Source organism: Electrona antarctica, assembly GCF_951216825.1.
Source record: "Electrona antarctica genome assembly, chromosome: 20".
Lineage (NCBI taxonomy): Eukaryota > Metazoa > Chordata > Actinopteri > Myctophiformes > Myctophidae > Electrona > Electrona antarctica.
The window spans coordinates 18,010,759-18,018,268 of NC_136801.1; the positions used below are offsets into that span (position 1 = coordinate 18,010,759).

At 40.7% G+C, this 7,510-nt stretch overlaps 1 long non-coding RNA gene across 1 annotated transcript in view; it reads left to right on the forward strand.

Moving 5' to 3' along the window:
• The window catches only part of LOC306913064, a 90,147-nt gene extending 83,041 nt beyond the window's left edge, over positions 1 to 7,106 (forward strand). The window contains exon 3 of the long non-coding RNA XR_013788475.1: positions 7,028 to 7,106. This is a non-coding gene — a long non-coding RNA (uncharacterized lncRNA). The remainder of the gene's footprint in view (positions 1 to 7,027) is intronic.
• Positions 7,107 to 7,510: the final 404 nt, after the last annotated feature.

Here is a 7,510-nt window from a genome sequence, read left to right on the forward strand (position 1 = left end):
GTACACACATGCACACTCAAAAAAAGAAAAAAATTTTTATGTGTGTGTGTGTGTGTGTGTACTGTGCGTGTACACACAGTACACACACTTCACACGCACTTCATTTGCAGTGGTGTGAACAAACCACATGTGTAGATAAAAACATGCATCATGGGTTTCTGTAAAAAGCCTACACAGAAATACACACATGCACACGCACACACGCAGGCACGCACAGTGACACAAAAGGGGCTGGATTAGTGGAATCTGTTTCATCCTTAGTACAGCACATTGGTTGTTGGATTATTTCACTGCAGTCAGTGTACGCTGCTGTGGCAGAGACATTATTACTTTTAGCCTGTATGCCCAACATGCCAACTGGACAGCTAATCTGCAGTGGATCTTCTTCATAGAGGAAGCCAGAATAGCAGCCACTTTGTATTTGTCGTGAAACTTTCGTGCATAATACTGACATTTTGACCCGCCAAACTAATGTTCCCTAACCAAATTAATGAATTACTGGTCTGGCCAGTTGCTGCATATAGCCTACTTACTATTTATAACAGCTGATATTAAAGGTTTCATGACATTGATTTTCATTTATTTTTCTTTTTCTTTTTTCTTTTAGATTTTATGACCTCAATTAGCCCCACACTGTACTGTACTATGCTGTACTGTACTCTGTACTGTACTACTCATACTGTGCTGTACTGTACATTGCTACTTTATGGTACTTTGTGTACTGCACTGTACTCTGTACTGTACTCTGTGCAGTGCTCTGTACAGTGCTCTGTACTGCACTGTACTCTGCACTGTACTGTACTGTACAGTAGTTTCATTGTTAGTTATTATTTTATTATTATAGTTATAGTGCTCAGTGTGAATGGCCCTGTAGGCTGCTCAACAGTGCCACTTTAGTGTCACCCAGCGGTATTGCAGCTACAGACATATTACGTAGAGACACACACGGCCAGTCATTGATCACCGCTCAAAAAAGGAGAGCGGTTTTTCCACCACCACCGGGCCTCACTGCAGTGGCAGCTCAACACAAAAACAGATGGCAGCTACAGATAGCAGCTATACTAATGATGGTCTCCATTGGAGTGTTGTTGTTGTCAAACCTAAATCAATCAATGCAGAGGTGATCTTGTGCCGACGCCAATGAACTTTGTTCCAATAAAATTGGCCGTTCGGGGGGATTGATTCCCAGCACCACAGGAGAGACAAGGAAATGGTGTGCGTGCGTGTGTGCGCATGTGTGTTACCTTCTGTCTATCCATTTTCCAAATTGCCATACTTTTTTCCCCCCTCCCGGCTCCCTGGTTGGCATCAGTAGTTTCAGGCAGAGAATGAGAGGAAGACAGGTGGTGGAGGAAGTTGAACATTAATTAAGTTTGTGGATGTTCTTATAGCTGCTGTATATATGCGGCACTGTTCACGGCATCCAATTGACCATGACAAGGGGTTTCAGATTGCACTGTGACACTTGATTCTTTTAAAGCGCCTCTGAGGAAGCACTGTGCATAATATTACATATTAATTACATGGCGAAGTGTTGTTGTTTGTTTCAATGATGCCCGTTGATGTGACTGAACACTGAAGTAGTATATGTTTTGACATGACTGAGACCGGAGGACCGTGTGTATTATGTTGTGATAATCATACTTTACTATGTACTCTACTCACTGCATGGCTGCTATAAACCAACTGTACATTAACACAGTATATTAACATTACACCATGTTAGACTACTTACCTACAGGGACCCTCTTAAACGGTGTTATATATTGTGTAGAGTTTCAGTTCTAAGCTTTAATTCCAACACACTTGCCTGGCCATTGCACTGTGTACTGTAAAACAAACAAACAAGATGTGCACAATCTAGTATTACAATTGAGAGAATGCCACGGCCACAATGCAAATTAATTTGTGCCCATGAGCGTTCGCCGGTTCAGGAGGCCAATCCATAGAGTATGTGGAGTATGCGGAAGTGCCGTTCACGCCTGTGCTCTGCGTTGTCAACCTATAGCTTCTAGTCCGGGAGCCGTGGGGCTGAACGTGGTTTTGTCAGATAAAGTTTATTTCTCAACTGATTCTTGTAGCTTGGGGTCACCTCTCACGAATTCAAGAGGGTGCCCAGTGATATCCCTTGGGCAAATTTAGTTATTAACCCCTTAATGCCTTAAAAACAAATCCCTGAAAATAAAGTTTTATGGTATTTAATGCGAATTACTTGGTCTAAATGCATCAAATTTGCTTTCTACATGCGTTTGTGGATGTGGATAGGCACAATGTAGTAGATTTATGATGAATGCATTATTAATTAATGCATATTAACCCCTTCATGCCTCAAACCCCCAAATCCCATAAAATATATTGTTTAAATGCATCAAATTAGTTTTCTAGAGTGTTTATCCGCATGAATGTGGATATGTACAATATATTTGATTTCAGAATAGGGCATTTTTAGATATTAACCCCGTCATGGGAGTCAGGTTAGCTTAACACAGCAAAAGCCCATAAAATAGGCCTACAATAATTAATGCAAAAGCAACAAATTTGCATTCCAAAATAAATGCTTATTTGGAAGTGGTCATGTCCACCACACCTCCTTTCCTATGCATTAACTCGATCACTTATTACTTTATTGTCTCCACCAGGCCGAAGGCATGGGGAGAGAGTATGTTTTGCACTCCGTCCGTCCGTCCGTGTGGCCGTCTGTGAACAGCTAATCTCCGGCACTGTTAACCCGGTCGATGCCACATTTTGCACACACACTCCCTGGATGTCAACGATGAACCTCTGCCCCAAAATTTCCAGAACGGCCTGTTATAGCGCCACCAGGAGGCCGCTTTGTGCAAAACAAGTTTTTGGACAGTACACCTACAGATTTTGTCCAAACATCACGCAAATTGGTACACAGTCTCTCTAGAGCCATTCAACCAAACGGGTCTTTCAGATTTCTCAGACTCCATCCTGATTGGCTAAGATTGGCTTCCAAAGTTTGCAGGAGTGTTCAGTTTCAAACAAAATGCTGCAAATCATGAACACATCGTGTGATTTCCGTGAAATTGCGCACGCACATTCCCACTAGGCCGAGGAAGAAATGCCACGTGAACATTTTCAACTCAGCCTCATGGTGGCGCTATAACTGGCCGAAAAGTGTTTTTACCTCCAACTGCACGGATTTGTGGATAACTTTGTATGCCAACTCCCTAGAGGCCAAGGAAAAACCTTTGCCTGGAATTTTTCACATCTGCTCTTTATAGCGCCACCAGGAGGCCGACATATGTAAAACACATTTTCTAATATTACTCCTTCAGATGTTATCCAAATTTCACGCAAATCGGTACACATGCTCTCCATAGTCATGTAATCCACCTTCATTGCCTACGATTGGCTTCTAAACTTTTCAGGAGTAGCCCGCTTGGTACCCGTTTTGTACAAATCGCCACAACTACTCAACGCAGCGTCCGATTTCGGTGAAACTGTGCATGCAGATTCCCACTAGGCTGAGGAAACTTGACAGTTTTCAAATCAGCCTCATGGTGGCGCTACAACAGGCCGAGCTGTGTCTCACACACACACACACACACACACACACACACACACACACACACACACACACACACACACACACACACACACACAAAACATGATTATATTACTCCTAAACATTTTGCCAAACATCACACACACTCCTATCCTCCTGGTGGAGACCTGTGCCCAGAAGGGCACTTTTTCTAGTTACACTTATTACTGCAGGTCTTTAGGTAGATTGATAGGGCTCAGTGGCCCAGTGACTACTCTCGGTCTCATGCTGGTGTAAGATGCCCATCAACATTTTGCCACAAAGATGTTTAAAAGTGGGGGATCTATACATTCTCAATTAATCTGTTGGTGGTAGTGCAGCTGGTTTTAAGTACATGCATGACCTTTCCCATTCTTTTCTCCCAGACTAGCAGTCTAGTTTCCTCCATAGTTTCCTTAACGGAACAGAACCTGAAGGTCCAGATGGCACTTGCTGGAATGCCTATAGCACAAGTTTAGTTTAGTTTATTTAGGATCCCCATTAGCTGTTGCACCTGGCAACAGCTATTCTTCCAGAATAATATACACACAAAAAAACATTACAACATTACAGATATCACAAAAGAAAAGAAAAAAACCTTTTACCCTTAATTACTGGTAGAGAGTTCCAGAAAGTCATTGCCCTGTACATGACTGTATTCTTCATTGCATCAGTTCTTGGCTTAGGCACTGTAAATCGACCCATTGCAACATGTCTGGTATTATGTCTGTGTCTATCACTGGTATAATGAATATTTTTATATAAGCATTTTGGTTTTTTATTTGAACAAATGTTCCTAAAAAATCCAGCCAGACTAGCAGCTAATCTCTGCTCCACCAACAGCCATGACAGCTTCTGATGATTTAACAGTGTACTAGATCTAGTATTGCAGTTCAGGGCAAGGCGAGCTGCCTTATTCTGGGCTATTTGTAATTTACGCAGGTCCTTTTTAGCTGCATTGGACCACACAACTGGACAATAGTCAAGGTGGGATATCACTAGTGCCTGGATATCCTGGACAGCAGATGTTGGAGTTAAAAACTCAGCACATCTCCTAATCATGGACAAATCCCCTCCCATTTTCTTAGTTATGTTTTGAATATGAGTAGACCATGTTAGATGACTGTCTAATGTAAGCCCAAGTAGTTTTGTTTCATCTACCTGCTCAATTGCTAAATCGCTCAGATTTAGATTCAATTTGGGTTTTGACATGAGCATATGCTGTGATCCAAATACAATGGATTTAGTCTTTGAGATGTTCAGGACAATCCTATTGTTCACCACCCACTCTGATATGTTCTGTAGAGCTACAGACAGATCTTCCACATTAGTGGCAGACATATACAAAGTAGTGTCATCAGAATACATGGCTATATTGGCCCTGTCTAAGACCAGTGGCATGTCATTTGTAAATATAGTGAACAACAAAGACCTAAGCAACTTCCTTGTGGAATTCCACAGTGAATATGTTTAGTGTCTGCGAGACTCCCATTATAGTATACTCTCTGTGATCTGCTGGATAAATAGCTTTTTATCCAACTTAGTGCAGATAAGGTAAAACCATAACATGAAAGTTTGTCAAGCAATAGATTGTGATCAAAAATGTCGAACGCGGCACTAAAATCTAACAATACAGACCCCATGAGTCTCTTGGAATCCACATTCATTAGACAGTCATCTATTAACTGTGTCAGTGCTGTACATGTAGAAAGCCCATCTCTATAGGCGTGTTGAAAGTCAGTATTCAATACATTCTCAGAAAAATATGATTGAATTTGGTTAACGACATATTTTTCCATTAATTTAGCAAGAACTGGCAGAATGCTAATAGGGCGGCTGTTAACCCCTGTGATGTTTGTTTTAGAATCTTTTGGTATTGGAATAACTTTAGCTTCCTTCCATATTTGTGGACACACCCCCCACATCAAGCTTTGGTTAAAAATGTGAGTAATTGGATTAGTTACCAGGTGTACAGCGAGCTTCAGTAACTTACCATCAAGGTTATCCAGGCCTGCAGACTTCTCACTGTGTATTGAAAGTAACAGTTTCTCCACCACCTCAGAGCTGATGGGTTCAAAACTAAACATACATGACTTATGTACAAGATGAGGAGTGTGGAAATCAGACCTCAAAAGGCGGCTGTTTGTAGCTACAGTGATTGGAGGAGATATATCTTGATAGGACATGGTATTTCTAGCTGACCCCCGTCTCCCTGGCATCTCTGCTGACTGACCTGATATTGTAATCACAGTAGACCTATATCTCGAAGATTAGGTACACATCACTGTCGGACAGGTATGTGGTTGACATCAGCTGGATGGTCCAAAGGTCTGATCCATCAATGACAGTGACATCTGCATCAGCAGCATTCCTCCCGAAGTGACGTCTTCAATGTGGACGTGGCTTTCTGAATTACTTAGACTTAGATCAATCACTTCTTTTCAATGTATTTTAATAATTGATTTTCACTCATCTTCTAACACCGTGCTCATGCTTCTAATCTTTTTTTTTTTTTGTATCTTTCTTGGACTTTGTCTTTCTACAAGAAAAAAAGTGCTGCCTCTTTTCCAATATGCATGTTCATATTTATACCTTGCTTATTCGATGATGCTGTTTATTATTACTGTTCATCTGTGTTGAGGACCCCCTCTAAAATGAGATGATGCATCTCAAGGGGCTTATCCTTTCAATAAAGGTATATACATTTGCATTCCATCCTCTGTGAACATGGCAGTTAAGACCGCTCATAGGCAAGGGCGTCCTCCACATGAACCATTGAATAGATATAATTTAGGTCATACATTTAGGAGTGTATCATTTGAATTGGATTTGGCTGTTGTTGCCACCATCTTCAACCTGAAAATAAATATGCTACAGTTTCACTAATATAGATGGTAGAAAGCAGATTTGATACATTTGACTTGATTATTGTGCATACAATCTCATTCTCAAAAGATATATTTTATGGCATGTTGTGGTTTTCAGGCATGAAGGGGTTAATAATATGCATTAATAAATAATGCATTAATCATAAATTGTATACATTTATACAATGTGGATTGCATATCCACATTCATAAACACTGTAGAAATCAAAGTTGATGCATTTAGACCAAGTATTTTGCATGAAATACCATAAAACTCTATTTTGGGTGGATTATTTAGTGTTTCGGGCATTAAGGGGCTAATAACAAAAAAGGCCCAAGGGATATCACTGGGCACCCTCTGGAATTATTAAGAGGTGACCCCAAGCTACAAGAATCAGTTGACAAAAAAACTTTATCTGACGAAACCACGTTCAGCCAAAAATCACCCTTCGGTTCCCGGACTATCCGTAGCTCTTAGACTACTGGCCAATCACATCGGGGCTTTCCAAGAACTGCTGTGATGCTCCTTCTCCCTGTACTTTCTCTACCTCTATCCATCCTTGCTCTAATTCACCTCTCTCTCTCTCTCTCCGTTTCTCTCTTATTCACAGAGAAAAAACACGGAACAACATGGAAACAACACGGTCAGTGGCCAAAGACACATCGTTGTCTGCCTTCGTTCAAAATGTACGTACGGTTTGTGTGTGGAGTATGCTATACTGGATATGAATGGGGTAGAGCATTGGAACTATACAAAGTTATTTGAAAGTATTGGTTTCGCCATGGGAAGCGTTACTTCCACATTCTCCTTATCATTACTGTCGGGCAGAAACCTATTTTAAGAAATGTATTTGAGTTTAGCTCAGAGGATGAGAACCATAGAAGAAGACATGATTTTAAACATCTGTTTGCTCGGACAACACTAAAACAAATGTGTACTTCTGTTACAGGTATAAAGTTATGGAATTCTCAAAACCAGGAGTTGAAGAGTTGTGCAACAGTGTTTCAGCTTAAGAAAAAGTTAAAAATGGGAAAAATTATTAATGTAATGAAGGTTAGATTTCATTATTCACTTTGTTTTGTTCTCTTGCTGT